Genomic DNA, 20,412 nt, shown 5'->3' on the forward strand with positions numbered 1-20,412 from the left:
CCTTAAACCTAGTTTTTGCCATGAGATTCCACCATACCTACCTATGGATTGAGTAAGATCCTTCAAGTAAGTTGTCATCGGTGCAAGCAATAAAAATTGCTCTCTAAATATGCATGACTTATTAGTGCGGAGAAAATAAGCTTAGTACGAACTTGTTATGGAAGCAATAAAAGCGACGAACTGCATAATAAAGGTCCATATACAAGGGGCAATATAAACTGGCGTTCTTTCGCATTAAGATTTTGTGTATCCAACCCTAAAAGCGCATGACAACCTCTGCTTCCCTCTGCGAAGGGCCTATCTTTTACTTTATGTCTTTTACTTTATGCAAGAGTCAAGGTGATCTTCACCTTTCCCTTTTTCATTTTATCCTTTGGCAAGCACTTTGTGTTAGGGTGATCCTGATATATATATCTAATTGGATGTACGTTAGCATGAACTATTATTGTTGACACCACCCAAAGGTGAATACATTTGGAGGCAACATTATAAGCCCCAATCTTTCTCTGTGTCTGATTAAAACTTCATAACCACAAGTATTGCGTGAGTGTTAGCAATTGTAGAAGACTATATGATAGTTGAGTATGTGAAGTTTGCTAAATCAAAGCCCTGACATAGACTCTTCCTGAAAGTAAGATGAATTGTAATTGTTTGATGACTAAGAATGAAGTTTTCTAGTTTTCAAGAAAGTTTATGGTCTATGCTTTGACATGTGAATTGCTTGTTACTTGATTATGAAAAGTTTTATGAGATGAACTACTGTTATGACATATAATGATGCTAGTAAAGGTGATTGAAATTATCATTGATCAAACTTGTGTACCTTTTAGCATTCACACTTCATAAATTCTTCCTTTTATCATTTACCTACTCGAGGACGAGTAGGAATAAAGCTTGGGGATGCTGATACGTCTCCAACGTATCTGTAATTTATGTAGCATTCATGCTATTTTATTATATGTTTTGCATGATTACGGGCTTTATTATACACTTTTATATTACTTTTGGGACCAACCTATTAACCAGAGGCCCAGCCCATATTGCTGTTTTATTGACTGTTTCAGTATTTCGAAGGAAAGGAATATCAAATGGAGTCCAAACGGAATGAAACCTTCGGCAACGTGATTTTTTGGAAGATTATCATCCTAGAGACTTGGATTTCACGTCAGAAGATACTCGAGAGCCCAGAAGATAGGGGGCGCCCCCCCCCTACTGGGCGCGCCTCGCTGTCTCGTGGACCCCTCGAGCACCCCCCCCCTGACCGACTTCTTTTGTCTATATAAGCCTACGCACCCTAAAAACATCAAATATCAAGATACATCGGGAGTTCCGCCGCCACAAGCCTCTGTAGCCACCAAAAACTCTCGAGAGCCCGTTCCGGCACCCTGCCGGAGGGGGGATCCTTCACCGGTTTCCATCTTCATCATCCCAGCGCTCTCCATGACGAGGAGGGAGTAGTTCACCCTCGAGGCTGAGGGTATGTACCAGTAGCTATGTGTTTGATCTCTCTCTCTCGTGTTCTCTCTCCTGTTCCCTCTATGGCACGATCTTGATGTGACCTGAGCTTTGCTATTGTAGTTGGATCTTATGATGTTTCCCCCCCTCTACTCTCTTGTGATGAACTGAGTTTCCCCTTTGAAGTTATCTTATCGGATTGAGTCTTTTATGAGAACACTTGATGTATGTCTTGCCGTGCTTATCTGTGGTGACAATGGGATATCATGTGCCACTTGATGTATGTTTTGGTGACCAACTTGCGGGTTTTGCCCATGAACCTATGCATAGGGGTTGGCACACGTTCTTGACTCTCCGGTAGAAACTTTGGGGCACTCTTTGAAGTACTTTGTGTTGGTTGGATGAATCTGAGATTGTGTGATGCATATCGTATAATCATGCCCACGGATACTTGAGGTGACAATGGAGTATCTAGGTGACATTAGGGTTTTGGTTGATTTGTGTCTTAAGGTGTTATTCTAGTACGAACTCTTGAATAGATCGATCCGACAGAATAACTTTGAGGTGGTTTTGTACCCTACCATAATCTCTATGTTTGTTCTCCGCTATTAGTGTCTTTGGAGTTACTCTTTGTTGCATGTTGAGGGATTGTTATATGATCTATCTATGTTATTATTGTTGAGAACTTGCACTAGTGAAAGTATGAACCCTAGGCCTTGTTTCCTACCATTGCAATACCGTTTACGCTCACTTTTATCGCTTGCTACCTTGCTGTTTTCATAATTTTAGATTACAAATACCTTTATCTACCATCCATATTGCACTTGTATCACCATCTCTTCGCCGAACTAGTGCACCTATACAATCTACCATTGTATTGGGTGTGTTGGGGAAACAAGAGACTCTTTGTTATTTGGTTGCAGGGTTGTTTGAGAGAGACCATCTTCATCCTACGCCTTCTACGGATTGATAAACCTTAGGTCATCCACTTGAGGGAAATTTGCTACTGTCCTACAAACTTGTGCACTTGCAGGCCCAACAACATCTACAAGAAGAAGGTTGTGTAGTAGACATCACATATTATTTCTAGCCTGTTGCCATGTATTGCTTCTAATTTGGTTAAATACATTTGTTAGGGCACCCTTTTAATTTGGCAGAGTGATATTGGTTTCATCTTTCATATGGTTTCTAGCTTGCATCGATTCTAACAAGTTCAAGCACCTTGTGCTTAGTTTACACTTTATACATCATACATGTCAATATATCACGCTGTCCTATTTTTCATACATAATCCAATCGTCCTATCATGCGGCTGCCTTACATGAAAGTAGTGTTCGTCAGTATCATGCATCAATGAGTTATGAAGAGCAAATTTTATTGCTTTTTCTTGTGGGTTTGACTTGACAAGGCAAAATCAAGAAAGAGGAAGGAAAAGAGTAAGGAAGGCGATGATGGTGGTCCTTTGCAGCAACATAAACGGAGCATCTATACCGATTCTCCTTGTACTGATAGTGCTTTACAAGGTCCAAGGCTCCGCTCCCCTACTCCACCATCCAAGGTGCTTGCTCTAACTTGGCAGTGTGATATCTGGTTGCATGTTGGATATGGTGTCTAGCTCGTATTGCTCCTAATTAGTGTAAACTGCATCTGCTTAGCTTAGACATGATACATGTGAATATGACACGCTTTCCTATTTTTGGTACATACTATGTTTGTCTATCACACCATGTTCTTACATGAAACTACTCTTCTTGTGTATCCTGCATCAGTCACTTATGATGGGACACCTTTAAGTTGGCAGTGTGATATTGGTTTGTGTCTTGAATATTATTTCTAGCATGATTCTATGACTTTTTGTACTTGAAGCTGTTGTGTTGGATGCTTGGTGGTATGCTTTATAATATAAAGCGGGGGGAAACCCTTTTTCGTAATATGACTTCTAGCATGTATTGCTTCTAGTTTGATGAACGCCACCTATGACGAGGCAGTTGTAACTTGGCAGAGTGATATTGATTGCACCTTCCATATGGTGTCTTGCAGTGTTTCTAATTTGTTAAAGTGCCTTCTGCTTAGTTACCACATCATAGGTGTGAATATGTCAAGCCGTCCATTTTTTCGTACATATTCCATCCTCGTATCATGACTTTGCCTTTCATCAGAGTAGTGTTCGTTTGTATCATGCATGAATGAGTTCTGAAGAGCGAATGATTTTCCTTTTTCTTTTCGGTATGACCTCACAATGCAAAATCAATAAAGCTGAAGGAAATTGGCAAGGCATTGGATGATGGTGGTGCTTCCGATCAACTGAAATGGAGGTTCTCTATAGATTCTACTCCTCCATCCTCCCAACAAGATTCGCAAGACAACGCAAGGCTAGACAGTCAACGTAGTTGTGTAGATGATGAGCACATCTCCCCTACTTCACCATCAAAGGTGCTTGCTCTAACTTGGCACTATTATATGTGGTTGCATGTTGCGTATGATGTCTAGCTTGTATTGCTTCTAACTTTATTGAATTGCATCTGCTTACTTTACACATAATGCCTGTGAATATGACATGTGTTCCTATTTCTACACCAGACTACTATTCTTGCATATCCCGCATCCGTCACTTATGATAAGGCACCTTTAAGTCGCCACTGTGATATTGGTTGTGTCTTGCATATGATTTCTAGCATGTACTGCTTCTAATTTGTTGAAATGCCATATAATTTGAACTTGGCAGGGTGATATTGGTTGCATCTTTTATATGGTGTCTAGCTTGCATTGCTTCTAATTTGTTGAAATGCCTTCTGCTTAGTTACCACATCATAGGTGTGAATATGTCACACCATCCTGTTTTTCATACATATTCCATCCTTGTATCATGTGTTTGCCTTTCATCCGAGTAGTGTTCGTCAGTATCATGCATGAATGAGTTCTGAAGAGCGGATTTTATTCCTTTTTCTTATCGGTTTGACTTCATGCAAAATCATTACAGCTGAAGGAAATTAGTCCGGCAGTGGATGATGGTGGTCCTTCGGAGCAACTCAAACAGGGGGTCTCTACAGATTCTGCCCCGCCATCCTCCCAACAAGATTCACAAGACAACACAAGGCTGGACAGTCAACGTAGCTGTGTAGATGATGAGCACATCTCCCCTACTCCACCATCACAGGTGCTTGCTCTAACTTGGCACTATTATATGTGGTTGCGTTTTCCGTATGATGTCTAGTTTGTATTGCTTCTGATTATGTTGAATTGCATCTGCGTAGCTTACAACTTATACCTGCAATGATCACTTATCCATAAGACAGATTTAACATGGGACTGTGATGTAGGTTGCATCTTGCATTCTCTTATAGCTTGTACTGCTTCTAATTTCTTGAAATGGCACTTACGACGAGACACTTTTTACCTGATAGAGTGATATTGGTTGCGTGTTCATATGGTGCCTAGCTTTCATTTCTTCTAATTTTGTTGAAATGCCTTCCGCTTACTGTTTTTTCATACATATTCCATCCTCCTATCGTACGTGTGAATATGAAACGCTATCTTTTTTGTATATATTCCATCCTCCTATCCTGCGCTTGCCTTACATCAAAGTAGTGTTTGTCTGTATCATGCATCAACCAGTTATGCAGAGCTAATTTTATTCATCTTCTTGTGATTTTGATTTCATAAGGCAATATCAGAAATTAGGAAGGAAAAGAGTAAGTTAGGGGATGTTGGTGGTCCTCCGCACTGACGCAAACAGAGACTCTCTAGATTTTCCACTGCTACTGCTAATGAAGTTGAAGTCCCAAGTCTACATGATGAGTTCATCTCCCGTACTCCACCATCGCAGGTGCTTGCTCTAAGTTGACAGTGTGATAATTGGTTTCATGTTGCATATGTTGTCTAGCCTGTATTTCTTCTATTTTGATTAAATTGCACCTGCTGAGTTTATATGTTATACATGTGCATATGACATGGCTTTCTGTGTCTAGAATACACTACATCTATCTATCATACCATGTTCTTACATCAAAGTACTGCTGTTGTGTATCCCGCATCAGTCACTCATGATTGGACGCTTTTAACATGGCAGTTTGATAGTGGTTGCATCTTGCATTGATTTCTACGTTGTACTGCTTCTAATTTTTCAAATTGCCACTTATGACAAGACACTTTTAACTTGGCAGAGTAATATTGGTTGCATCTTTCATATGGTGTCTAGCTTGCATTGCTTCTATTTTCTTGAAAATCCTTCTGCTTAGTTTGCACATCATAGCTGTGAATATGGCATGCCATCTTGTTTTTCTTACATATTCCATCCTCATACGGTTGTCTTACATCAAAGTATTGCTTGTCTGTATCATGCATTAATGAGTTCTGAAGAGTGATTTTATTCTTTTGTGTTGTGGGTACAGCTTGACATGGCAAAGTCAAAAAAGTGCAAGGAAAATAATATAGTAGGGAGTGTTGTTACTCGTCAGGTGAAACGGAAAAGGATCTGCCGTCGAGATTCTGCTAGTACTTATAGTGCAGTAGAAGGTCCAAGTCCACCGGCTAAATCTACAAACACAGTATCACCTGCTCCACCAGCTGCAGCATCCGCTTCAACTGTACCAGCATCTCAACCAGTTACTCGTTCATTTGCTCCGGAACTGGCCAGTTCCCAAGCTGCCTTCACACCTAACACTACTTCTGAAGCACTGCTGACACAACAGGACTTGGCAAGATCAGATAAACCTCATGAGCATCAACACCAAGACGGTACCTGACCGAGTCAAGTTGCAGTTGCATGCTCCTTTATATGTACTCTCACAGTTTGATGTACACTAACACTTTCCATATTCGTTGTTGAACTAGCACCACAGCGCAAGCGGAAACAGACATCAGAGATAATGCTTGACATATTAACAAAATCAAAAGGAGGAAGAATGGGGATCCATTTTGAAGCAGGTTTAAAAAGGCCACGTGATGCTACAGAGCCAACCAAGTTAGTATCAGAGGCAGCCGTGGCCGTTAGGTGTCATGCACGTATCCTCCCAACGTGGATCTAGTACAGGAATGAGAAAGACAATACCCAGTTTAACACCTTCCTTGACCATTTATCCGTGAGTAATGTTATTCATCGCAATTACTAATATTGTCTTGCTCTGTCCCATACTTTCTAGCTTCCTCCTAATAAGACTCACATTCTTTTTTCAACAGATGAGGTTCAAGTTGGATCCGAAAGATGACGCAACTAAACAAGCATGCACTCATGTTTTTCAGTCTGCTCTGCGACAGTATCGGTACCACCTTAGAAAATCTCACTTTGAAGGCAAGGCTAACAATGAGCCCAAACATCTCCAGTGGAATATATTATAGAAGAAGACTGGACAACCCTCGTTAAACACTGGTCTGATCCAAAGTATCAGGTAAGCTATATGTATTTGATCAGACCACATATTGAACTTGTATTTATGTATGTGCCTTACAAGTGTATCTTGTTCTAGGCTAACTGTTTGAAGAACAAAACCAAATGTTCTAAAGTGAAATTCCAACAGACAACAGGATCTCGTAGCTATATTGCACACTGCGAGGCTCTTGTAAATATATGCTACTTCCTTCTTTTTTGTGTGCCATATTATCGTATCTATATTGACTTGTTCCAAATACAGAAGAAAGCCCGTGCGGACCAAAAAGAACCTGAACCGAATGCAGTGCAACTCTTCAAGGATTGCCACACCAGCAAGATGAAGGGCATGAGCACACCAGTTCAAGCCGCTGTTGTAAGTCCTTACTCCTCCTGCCTTGAACTGATTGGTACTGCGATGTGTTCATTTAATTACTTGGTTTGCAGCCAATGTCAGTTATTCTGTTCACTTTTATACACAGTTGTCTTAACGTATCATTTCACCTTACATGGTTTAAAAGAGATGAAGGATATTCTTTTGGTCTTGATCTGGAATCTAGTTGTTATGTTCACGTGCGCACACAATGATAAAATAGCCTGTTTGTTTTATACATGTTTGCCCATGATATGAATGATGTCATACTATGTTCATCCTACTTTAAACCATGTCTCTTTATCCTTAGATGTCAACGGATGTGAGGAAATAGACAATACAGTAGGCATGCTACATGGACATATGTTCCGAAGGTGATTTTATTATGTAGTTGGCACTACAATACATGCTAATGTATTATAGCAGTTCACCAAAATAAGTTATGTATAAACGTTTAACCTACTTTGTTTGTTTTTGTCTCATTAGTAAATTATCTGGTACACTAATCTACAAGTTCAAACTTTCAGGAAGCTATGGAACAAATGATTGAACAGCTACAACCACCTGAAGGTGACGAGGCTACTACTGGCACAATGTCACCTCTTGCTGCAGTGCGTCAGTATATCTCCACTAACAGTGCAAAAAGCACCTTCCTGCGTAATTTTGGGTTGGTTGCCAAGAAAACTTCGTCCAAATCACCTTCTGAACAAAATCTTCCTGCTAGACAGAGTGATATATCTGTGCTCCAGACACAAGTCCAATCCCTAATGGACGTTGTTTCGGAAACAAGAATAGTGGTTGAGAAATGTCGTCAAGATATGAATGGTTTTGAAACCAGACTATCAGACATTCGCTTCGTTGTTTAAGAGCAATGGCGGAAAAAAGGTGGAGATCGTGCTGCTCCATCAGATTCTACAGCCTGAAACATTAGCACTCAGGTCAAATGATCTGTGCTTCTATACATCTGATGGTGCTTTTATCTGGAAGGACTGTAAACTTTATGCCAACAGGCCTTTTGTTGTATGGTTGGAATTTATTTTGTTGTGATACAACATTTATGATGCTGCCACATGCTGCAGTAATTACGATGCTATTTTTGTATAGTGTAGGTTTATCTTAGTAATGTATTCGGCCGAAAGCTTCATAGCAGCCCAACATGCCAACATTCGTCGGGCCCATTCCAATTGGGCTAAAAACGATTACGGGCCGAAATTGGCATGTAGCCCACTAAAAATATCTGGGCCTAAATCAGCATAAGCTTTCATATTTTTCTGGTAGGCCTGTGCCCATAGTGGGCCTTTAACAGGCCTAAACATAAGTTGGGCCCTCAGTAAAATTAGGCCGTTTACAGGTGTAAATATCTCGAGCCCATAAAAAACATGGGCCTTTAATAGACCGAAAGTGAGATTGAGCCCTGATTGTGCCAAATAACCCACTGGACTTAGCAGGCCGAAATGGTGGCCCATTTACGATGCGGATCTTTGACAGGCCGAAATTCGGACGGGCCGTAAATGCGTCGACCTAATACACGGGCCTTTAATGGTCCGAAACTTCGGTCGGGCTAGATTATCATCATTTTTATATGGGCCGTTAATGGGCCTGATATGACGTTGGGACACATATGGCCCATGGTTTTACGTCCGGTGTTAACAGGCCAGAAATGATAATAGGCCGAAAGTGGCCAAATCTATAGTGGGCCTCTAATAGGCCGAATGTAAGACATGGCCGAATATGACCCAAATCATTCACGATCGTTTATGGGCCGAAAGTTTTGATGGCCTATAAATGGGCCCAAATGAAGCCGGACCTTTAACAGGCTGGAAATACACCTGGCCGTAATTGGGCCCAATTACTTAGTGGACAGTTAACGGGCCAGAAGTGACCATGGATCGCGTTGATGACAAGTTTAGGACAGGCCGTTGACGGGCCGATTTTGACAGAGAATGTTGGGCCTTTAGCTGGGTCGGCCCACTATGGTCTCCAGAATCTTGTGGGCCTTTAGCTGGGCTGGCCCATTGTGGTCACAAAATCTTGTGGGCCTTTAGCTGGGCCAGCCCATTATGGTCTGCAAATTCGTGTGGGCCTTTATCTGGGCCGGCCCATTATGGTCCGCTAAATTTTGTGGGCCTTTAGCTGGGCCGGCCCATTATGGTCCACTAAATTTTGTGGGCCTTTAGTTGGGACAACCCATTATGGCCCGCTAAATCTTATGGGCCTTCGATTGGGCCAGCTCATTTAAACATTGTGGGCCACTTTTGGGCCGGTCCATGTGTCAACATATCATAGGCCCATCTCGACCGTTGGATGAGTGACACCTGTGCCAACACGGAGCTGACGCGTGGATCCGTCAGCCAATGAGAATTTTACACGTGGAAAATCGGCATTGGTCGTGCCTGTTAACGAGTTATCGGATCCAAAATCCGACCCGATAGCTTAACGGTGTTCCGTTACGGTGGATGCCACGTGTTGGTCACCCTTGACGAAAGCACTTCTGTGACGCGCGATTTATCGTCATGGAAGTGGACACTTCGGTGATGATAATTTTGGCAATGTCATGGAACAGTTCTACGACAGCACAGGTATGACTATGTTGATTCTGTCATAAATTTGTCATGGATGTACATGCATGACAGAAAATTCGACCTACTGTGACAAACACGTATCATCACAGAAGTGTATTTTTTTTTGTAGTGTAGGGGGCGGCTATTTATAGCCTAGGGAGCAGCCCGACATGATAAGACATAAATGCCCTTGGCTGATATGACTGTTAGGTGGTAGGATATTTTGGGACAGCTAGCGCGCGACACAACAACGGTCGGATTTGAGGTTCGAATTCCTAAGGGCTATCATGTTCCTGATCGTGTAGGCAATTTGCACTGGCGAATTCCTAACTCCTCAGTCAGAACAAATTCCTCAGAGACCAGAAGATCTTCATCTCTGTCACTGAAGAAATTGACTGAACTGATATGAGATTTCCAATGGCTTCATTCGAAGGATTGGGTAGATGTAGGATTTTGAGATGAGCATCACATGGAAATCAGTTTCCTTAGTATTACCTTGACCCCCTTTAATAGTACGGTGTTTCCTATGACTCAAGAACGAGAAAATGAAACTACGAAAACAAAAGTCTTCACGCTTCAGATTCCTCACATGAATATCCAAGTCTTCACACTAATTTCTTCACTTTCAAAGTCTTCAGGAGAACCAAAGTCTTCAGACGAAGAAATTCATTTTTAGGGGTCAACTTTCACTGTAAATACCAAACTCCTCATTGACTTATAGAGCATTTTTACACTCACAAACACATTAATCCCTTAACCTATAAGTCTTCAATACACCAAAATCACTAAGGGGCACTAGATGCACTTACAATGGACAAAGGGAATTACGTATGTTGTCATAACGGTTCGACCGATAAAGATCTTAGTAGAATATGTAGGAGCCAATATGGGCATCCAAGTTCTGCTATTGGTTATTGACCGGAGAGGTGTCTCGGTCATGTCTACATAGTTCTCGAACCCGTAGTTTCCTCACGCTTAATGTTTGTTGACGATATAGTGTAATATGAGTCATGTGATTTGCTAAGTGAATGTTGTTCGAAGTCTTGGATGAGATCACAGACATGATGAGGAGTCTCGAAATGGTCAATAGGTAAAGATTGATATATAGGATGATGGTATTCAGACACCGGAAGTGTTTCAGAGGGTACCAGGTATTTATCGGGTCACTGGAAAGGAGTTTCGGACACCCCCGGCAAAAGCTATAGGCCCTATGGGCCAAGAGAGGGAACACACCACCAGCACACAAGGAAAGAGGGGAGGGAAAGGAAAGTGCAGAGTAGGACTCCCCCTTCTTCCCTCCCCCCTCTCTTTCCTACCCCTTTGGTCATACAAGGAAAGGGGGGAGCAGGAGGGAAGGGGCCCTAGGGCTGGCAGCCAGCCCCTTGGGGTGTGCCCTGGTTCCCCTAGGACGCCTCCTTCCCCCTCCCACCAATATATATGTGGGGAGGGGGCTCCACACAAGTACACACCATTGTCTTAGCCGTGTGCGGCGCCCCCATCCACCGTTTACTCCCTCGGCATTTTCGTAGTGCTTAGGCAAACCCTACGGAGATCACTTCACCATCACCATCACCACGCCGTCGTGCTGTCGGAACTCATCCACTACCTTGCCGTCTTGCTGGATCAAGAAGGCGCGGACGTCACCGAGCTGAACATGTGCTGAACACGGAGGTGACGTACGTTTAGTACTCGATCGGTTGTTTCGCGAAGAAAGTTTGACTAAATCAACCGTGTTGTGAAACGCTTCTGCTTATGGCCTACGAGGGTACGTAGACACACTCTTCCCCCTTGTTGCTATGCATCTCCATGGACAGATCATTGCTTGTGCATAGTTTTTTGTTTGTTTTCCATGCAAAGTTTCCCAACAGTGACATCAGAGCCAGGTCTATGCGTAGGTGATATGCACGAGTAGAACACAAAGAGTTGTGGGCATTGATCGTCACTGCTTACCACCAACGTCTTATTTTGATTTGGCGGTATTGTAAGATGAAGCGGCACGGACCAACCTTACATGTCCATGTACATGAGACCGGTTCCATCGACAGACATGCAACTAGTTTTGCATAAAGGTGGTTGGCGGGTGTATGTTTCTCCTAATTTAGTTGAATCAAATTTGACTATGGACGGTCCTTGAAGAAGGTTAAAACAGCAAACTTGATAAATCACCGTTGTGGTTTTGCCGTAGGTAAGAACGGTTCTTTCTAGAAGCACGTAGCAGCCACGTAAAAACTTGCAACAACAAAGTAGAGGACGTCTAACTTGTTTTTGCAGGGCATGTTGTGATGTGATATGGTCAAGACATGATGTGATATGTTGTTGTTTGAGATGATCATGTTTAGTAAGTTGCCAACAACCAACAGGAGCCTGATGGTTGTCTCTTTATTGTATGAAATGCAAACACCATGTAATTGCTTTACTTTATCACTATGCATTAGCAATAGTTGTAGAAGCAATAGTTGTCAAGATGACCATGACGCAATGATGGAGATCAAGGTGTCGAGCCGGTGACGATTGAGATCATGCCGTTGCTTTGGAGATGGAGATCCAAAGCACAAGATGATGATGGCCATATCATCTCACATATTTTGATTGCATGTGATGTTTATCTTTTATGCATCTTATTTTGCTTAGAACAACGATAGCATTATAAGATGATACCTTCACTAAATTTCAAGATAAAAAGTGTTCTCCCCGAGTATGCACCATTGCTAAAGTTCGTCGTTTCGAAGCACCACGTGATAATCGGGTGTGATAGACTCTACATTCACATACAACTGTTGTAAGATAGTATTGCACATGTAGATTACTTGGGTTAAACTTGACGAGCCTAGGATGTACAGACATGGTCTCAGAACACTAGAGACCAAAAGGTCGAACGTGAGTCATATAGTAGATATGATCAACATACATATATTCACCATTGATGACTACCCCATCTCACGTCATGATCAGACATGGGTTAGTTGATTTGGATCATGTATCACTTAGATAACTTGATGGATGTTTATTTAAGTGGGAGTTAATAAGTAATTTGATTAATTGAACTTAATTTATCATGAACTTAGTCCTGATAGTATCTGAATATCTATGTTGTAGATCAATGGCCCGTGCTACCGTTCCCCTGAATTTTAATGTGTTCCTAGAGAAAGCTAAGTTGAAAGATGATGGTAGCAACTACACGGTCTGAGTCCGTAACTTGAGGATTATCCTCATCGCTGCACAGAAGAATTACGTCCTTGTTGCACCGCTAGGTGACAGGCCTGCTTTAGGAGCTGATGCAGATGTTATGAACATCTGGCAAGCTCAATCTGATGACTACTCTATAGTTTAGTGTGCCATGCTTTACGGCTTAGAACAGGGACTTCAAAGACATTTTGAACATCATGGAGCATATGAGATGTTCCAAGAGTTGAAATTAATATTTCATGCAAATGACCGGGTTGGGAGATATGAAGTCTCCAACAAGTTCTATAGCTGCAAGATGGAGGAGAACAATTCTGTCAGTGAACACATACTCAAAATGTTTCGTATTATAATCACTTGAATCAGCTGGGAGTTGATCTTCTAGTTGATAGTGTTATTGACAGAGTTCTTCAATCACTGCAACAAGCTATAATATGCAAGGGATGAATAAAACGATTCCGGAGCTCTTCGCAATGCTTAAAGTTGCGGAGGTAGAAATCAAGAAGGAGCATCAAGTGTTGATGGTTAACAAGACCACTAGTTTCAAGAAAAAGGGCAAAGGAAGGAAAAGAAACTTCAATAAGAACGTCAAGCAAGTTGTCAGTCCCATGAAGAAGCCCAAAGCTAGACCTAAGCCTGAAACTCGGTGCTTCTACTGCAAAGGGAGTGGTCACTGGAAGCGGAACTACCCCAAATATTTGGCGGATAAGAAGGATGGCAAAGTAAACAAAGGTATATTTGATATACATGTAATTGATGTGTTCCTTACTAATGCTCGTAGTAGCGCCAGGGTATTTGATACTGATTCGGTTGCTTATATTTGTAACTCGAAGCATGAGCTGCGGAATAAACAAAGATTGGCTAAGGACGAGGTGACAATGTGCATCGGGAATGGTTCCAAGGTCAATGTGATCGCTGTCGGCATGCTACCTCTACATCTACCTTTGGGGTTCAGACCTCAATAATTGTTATTTGGTGCCCACATTGAGCATGAAAATTATATATGGATCTTGTTTATTGCGAGACGGTTATTCATTTAAGTCAGAGAATAATGGTTGTTCTATTTATATGAATAATATCTTTTATGGTCATGCACCCTTGAGGAGTGGTCTATTCTTGTTGAATCTCGATTGTAGTGATACACATATTCATAATAATGATGCCAAAAGATGCAAAGTTGATAATGATAGTGCAACGTATTAGTGGCACTGCCGTTTAGGTCATATTGGTCCTCCTACAAAGACGCATCCACCGCCCCCATCGTACCATTACAAAAAAAATACACTTCCGTGATGATACGTGTTTGTCAAAGTAGGTCATGTTTTTTGTCATGCATGTACATCCATGACGATTTTATGACAGAATCAAGATAGTCATACATGTGTTGTCGTAGAAGTGTTCCATGACGATAAATCACGCGTCAGAGAAGTGCTTTCGACAAGGGTGACCGACATGTGGCATCCACCGCAACGGGTCGCCGTTAAGCTATCGGGTTCCAGTTTGGATCCGATAACCTGTTAACAGCCCGGACCAATGGGGATTTTCCACGTGTAAAATTCTCAATGGCCAGAGGAACCACGTGACGGCTTACCTTTGGGACAGATGGCATCTATTCATTGGACCGAAGGCGCCTATGATACATAGACACGTGGCACGACCCAACAGAGGCCCATTCCAGTGAAAAGGCCGGCCCATTTGACTTGGTCAAAAGGTAGCGAGTCGGCCCACAGAAATCATGTTAACGACCTGTTCGCATATAGCCCATTTACAACCCGCTAACTCACGGCCCGTTATGGCCTACCGGAATTTGGTCCAGTAGCGTCATCTGCACCGTCCAATATGATTCCAGCCTGTTGTAACTTTCGGCCCATGTATGGACCATGACACCTTTCGGCCCGTAGGAGGCCCTTTGTAACTCTGGGCCCGTCAAAGGTCCAAGATGAAACTGGCCCATAATGAACTATGTATCGCTTTATACCCATTAACGGCAAGATGAAACTGGTCCAAGATGAAACTGGCCCGTTACCAGCCCACGCTAACTTTCGGCCTTCTAAGGGCCCATTTATTCTTGGGCTCATTCCCGAGTTCGATTACATATGGCCCGTTACTGGCCTGTTCCGCTTGTGGGCCAAATTCAGCCCGTGGTTATAGCCGGCCTGTTTGTGGCCCGTTAACCCGTTAGGCTATTTTCATAGCGTCATCAAATATGGCCTATTAACGGCCCATGATGGTCGGCCATAAAACAAACAATTTCCACTCTAGCTCGTTTACGGCCCATTTTGCGAACCATTATTGGCCCATGAGTTGTATGACCCATTTTTGGCGAAATGATTATACGACCCATAGAAGACCCATAGATTAGACGGCCCGTAAAAGGCCCATGCACCCTATAGCCCGTAGAAGGCCCATGGATCCTACGGCCCATAGAAAGCCCATGGATCCTACGACCCATAGAAGGCCCATGGATCCTACGACCCATAGAAGGCCCATGGATTATATAGCCCATGGAGGGCCATGGTCACTACAAAAGGTAGCAGGACCATGGTTACAACAGTCCGTGTGTTGCCATGGTTATTGTGGCCTAGTTATAAAAATAGGTTACTGTGGCCACTAGAAAAACGCGGAAAAAAACTGCAGTGACTACAAGCAAACAACTAAACAAGACAATAAGTAAATAAATAAGCAAGCAACTAATGCTAGGCTATTATGGCTATTACGCATATTACATCCACTGGGCATCAAAGTTCGCCACCAGTGCAAATATAGGGAACAAAGCAGCATTTTACATACACTGGTCATCTAAATTGGCCAGCAGTGCAAATAAACACGGCAACAAAACAAGTTCATAACTGAAACAACTTCAGAAGATCTCAAGAAACATTATCCTGGGTATCCACCATTCTGGCAAAAAGTTTAGAAAGCTTATTAGCTTTGTCCTATTTGGCACTAAAATCCTACAATGCTTGCCGTTGCACCAAAAAGTATGCATCTGAATGCTCCAGGGACTTCCACAATCCTTCGACTTCTTGTCGCAGCATAGCTGATCGATGTCTTTCAGCTTGTAGTTGAGACTCAAGAAACAGAATGATTTAGACAATGAGTTTGAATAGCTTGTGCTAGCGGTAGTGGCGAGTAACTAAAGCACTAAACCAAGACAAGACTTTTGGGTTGTCTCACTGTCTTCAAGATAGTTTTCCTTAGCTATTTTATCAGCTTTGTTGGAGACCAACAAGGATGTCTCGCTATCCTAAACCTTATCTGCATTACTTATTTTACCATTGCTTAATAAGGCACTCTTCCCCAATATTCTGTCAACATTCTAAAAGAAGAAATGAGCAGACACATAACAAATTTAGCATGTACTAGTATATGAAACTCATTTCAGTGAACCAGTTCATTAGTAAGGTGGACAGGATTAAACTACCAAGTCTTCTATTGCCAAGTAGTACATAATAAAAGCATCAAACAAACACACACACACACACACACACACACACACACACACACACACACACACACACACACACACATATATATATATATATATATATATATATATATATATATACATCTGGGCTATTCTGTTACGCATAACAGAATATTATTCTGTTACCCTTTCTGTACTGACGTAGTTCACAGGTTGGACTGACGTGTTTTTCAACAAGAACTGATGTTCCTGCGTGCACGACGGATAGAAACAGGGGATACAACATGGAGCTTCCGGCCGTTCTCCAGCGCGATGCTGCGGGCCATTCGTTGCTAGAGGAGACACGTAAGGGGTTCCGCACGTGCGCGCGCTCAGCTGGATGTGTTTTGCGATCTGTAGTCACCGGAGGTGACGGCGTGGGCATTTTGGCGGTGGACCTGTTTTTTGGCATCAGTGTTTACTGTGGTGTTCGCGGGCCTCAAATTACGTCGTGTTTGTCGTTTTTGATGTGAGAATTATTGATATGTTATGGTTTTTTGAGATTATTTTCATCTGTAATTCACGATTACAAGTTTTGGTGTTCTTGGTCGTTTTCGACGCCCGCCATGGAATTCTGTTCTTCTTTTTCTGTTCTTCTGTTTTTGTTCTTTTTTACTTTCGAATTGGTGTTGCAGGGAGAGATATAAGGATTGTATGAAAAGATTTGCGTTGTTAATTTTACTTTTTTGAGTTGTTTCTACCTCTGATTCCCATGTTATTTTGTCATTAGCGGAGGTCGTGTATGGCGGCTGACTGTAAGCTGCGATTTCTTGTAATCTGGTCAAAGTACGTAATTAATTTGTGTGTTTTTTAGTGTTGTTTTTGAATTGCTGTCGTATGTGTAGTTTGACTGCTGCGTGTCAAATTTTTATTACTGTGTGTTGACATTGGAGCGGCACTGATGGCTCTGCACTTTGATTATAAAGCCCAAACCCTCTTTCAGTTTCATTCTACAAGCTGCAACCAAAGAAAAGGGGGGATGGATCCTGAGCTGGGAGAGATCACAGAGGAGGAGGGGGACACCATAGATGTGAGGGCTGCAGTAGCTGAGCAGAGGAGGAGGAGGCGCAGGCGCAGGAAGATGGCGCGACGTGCTGCCGAGGAGGAACTAGAGGCAGAGTTCAATAGACGACTTGCGCGTGAGGTGATGGATTCTTGCAACTCCAATGAATTGGAGCTTTTCCCAGAGGGCAGGGGAAGGAACCATATCCAGATCATTAGTTGGGCTAGGGCGAGAGCAGCCACGGCTCCACATCCATCCACCAGGGCAAAATGGCGTCGTTTCTTTGATCGTTATGACTGAAGTAGTGAACATTATGTTTTTAAGATTTTTGTTGTGGAGGGGCAGATGTTCGAATGTCTAAATGAATTCAACTTGTTTTTGTTTTTTGAATGTGTTGTTTTGTCTGCATATGTTCGACATGTGCACCTTTGAACTGCTTGTTTTTCTGAAGTTGAACTGATTTACGGTCAAATGTTGCATGGCTTGTGTAATAACTATTTCCTACCAGCTGGCTGGCCATCTTCCTATTTATTATTTTTATAATCTGTGAGTGTCCCTGACAATAAATGCTATCCATCTATGTGTGGTGTGTGGACAAGTCTTCCCCCTCCCTTTTCTTCCTTCTTCCAGAATCAGATCTAGGTTCCTCTCTCTTCTCTTCGTCGTTTTTTTCTCTGTTCCTGTGTGTTCCATGGAGGATTGTTCATGCGGATGCCTGACAAAGATGGCGCGCATAGCTGACGGCTATGTGTATGAGACTGGTTTGGAGCTCACTCAGACTCAACGGCATGGGCAACTTTCTTGTTTGCTGTACAGCAACCATGGGTTTCGTACACCCTATGTTTGTCGCCTGATGGATGGTGACTTGAAGGAATCATGGGTATGTGTTTCTATTCATTTTGGTTCCTACGTTCTTGATGGTTTCTATTCGAATCCCATGGACTGGATCTGCAGTTTTGTCTAAGGAATAGCTTGTCTATAATTTTTTAATTTGGTTTTGTGAGATTTTAACAGTAGGGATTTCTGTGTGTATTTGTTCATTACTTAACAGTATTTTAACCATTTTTTTGTATAATCCCTGATCTATTTATGAATAGATGTTTTTACTGTAGGTGTATTGATTTGTATATTTCTTCAGTTTAGTCAGTTCACATGTCTAGTTAGTTTTGTGTTATTGTTTTGGTTCAGATTTTTTCCATTTTAGTTTGTTATGCAAATTGTTCCTATATCTGTGTAAAAATTCAGTTATGTCAGGTGTTGATTTTGTTTTGTCCTCCCATGCCCATTTGCAGAAAATGTCATCTAGGATCCGGATTGTTGCTCCTAGGTCCGGTGTTCTGAAGATGGAGACTTCAGACAAGAATGGGTATCAGTTGATGGATGTTGCCTACCACATCGACTTTGATGGTTGCATCAACCTAACTACTGGGTGGAAGGCGTTTGTTGCTGAGTCTGGATTTGAGGATGGTGATGTGGTTATGGTTATGTTCTCGAGAGAAGACGACTCTGTGACGTTCAGAATCTATGTGTTATAGGTTTAAATGTGGCAAATGACGCCGGTTTGTGAGATTTGTGTGTGGTTGATTATGTTGCAGTATTTTTTTCTTTTTAAAACATTTGCATGTGAGATGGTTGAATTGTATGGTATTATCATGATGGTATGGAACTAGTTATGTAATGTTATTCCTATTGTTCTGCTCAAGTATAACTGTTTTTTATACATTGTTTATATTAGTTATGGAACAATTTCTATAGTTGAACTGATGGGCATCCTTTATTTTGAACGATATATTTTTCATGTTCATAACTCACAGACGGTGCTATATGCTGATGAGTTTTTTAGAACCTCTTTTTTGTTATTTGAGTTTTGCTGAACTTACATCCTTTTAATGATAGTACTGATCTATTTTAGGTTGTCAATTACCGATCAAATTTGTTTGTTGTATAATATTTTTTTCCTTTCTTTTTTCCATGAATTTTGGAGCACGTTTTTTCCTTTTTTTATAGATGAACAATGATAGTTTTGGTATTTTATAAAATAAAAAAAAATTAATCTTCACTGCACAGTACTTATTTTTATTTTGTGCTTGAACCTTATGAATTGTAGTAGTTGATTTTTTTTGTAAATTCGTTCCTGAAATTTTTATTTACAGTCTTATATTTTTTTTAGTTCTTACCGTTAAGATGTGTTTGAAGTTTTTACAATATTTTTGTTTATTAACTGGGTTTTTTTAAAAATTATCTTCATTTTTCATTTTTTTGTCATGCGTGATCTACTGGATTTTTGTTATGGGGCGAAGTACTTTGTTGGGCCATCGGCCTGGGTCATTGTATTCGTCCCGAATAGTTTCTCTCACGCGGCTGTGGAGCACGGCGTGCGTGTGCACTCTGGGTTTAGTCCCACCTCGCTAGTCGAGGGGGCTCCGGTCCTGTTTATAAGCGCAGCCGACGCTCACCAGTCAAACTCCTATGAACACTTACCAGAGTGGTTATACACGGCGCTCGCTATCTCTCTCTCTCTCGACCTGTGGGCCCTGGACGGCAGGCCCATGCGGGTGTGGGCCTGCTCCTGTCCTTGGGTGGTCAATTTTTTTTGTTTGTTTTTTATCTAGTACTTGACTACACTAGTAACTTGGACTGGTACTTTTTTGTCATTGGGCGGTCAATTTTTTTATATTTGGTTGTTTGGGGGATCAAGTACTTGACTATACCAGTAACTTGGACTGGTACTTTTTTGTCCTTGGGCTATCATTTTTTTTCTTTTTCTTTTTCTTTTTTGTTTGTTTTTATATAGTACTGACGGTCGTGACTTGCCCACGCACCGCACCGTACCGAGGGGCATAGTTGTACCGAACACATCTTCCTTGTATGGACTTCGCCCCATTATCTAGCTTAGGGTTGTGGGTGCGTGGGGGGGGGACAGAATAACCGCACTGCGCCTATCAAACGAGCGCACTGCCACGTTAGCGCGAGGCCGAGCCAGGAACGAGCCGTAGCAGGCGACGA

The sequence above is a fragment of the Triticum dicoccoides genome, chromosome 3B (assembly GCF_002162155.2).
Source record: "Triticum dicoccoides isolate Atlit2015 ecotype Zavitan chromosome 3B, WEW_v2.0, whole genome shotgun sequence".
Taxonomy (NCBI): Eukaryota; Viridiplantae; Streptophyta; class Magnoliopsida; order Poales; family Poaceae; genus Triticum; species Triticum dicoccoides.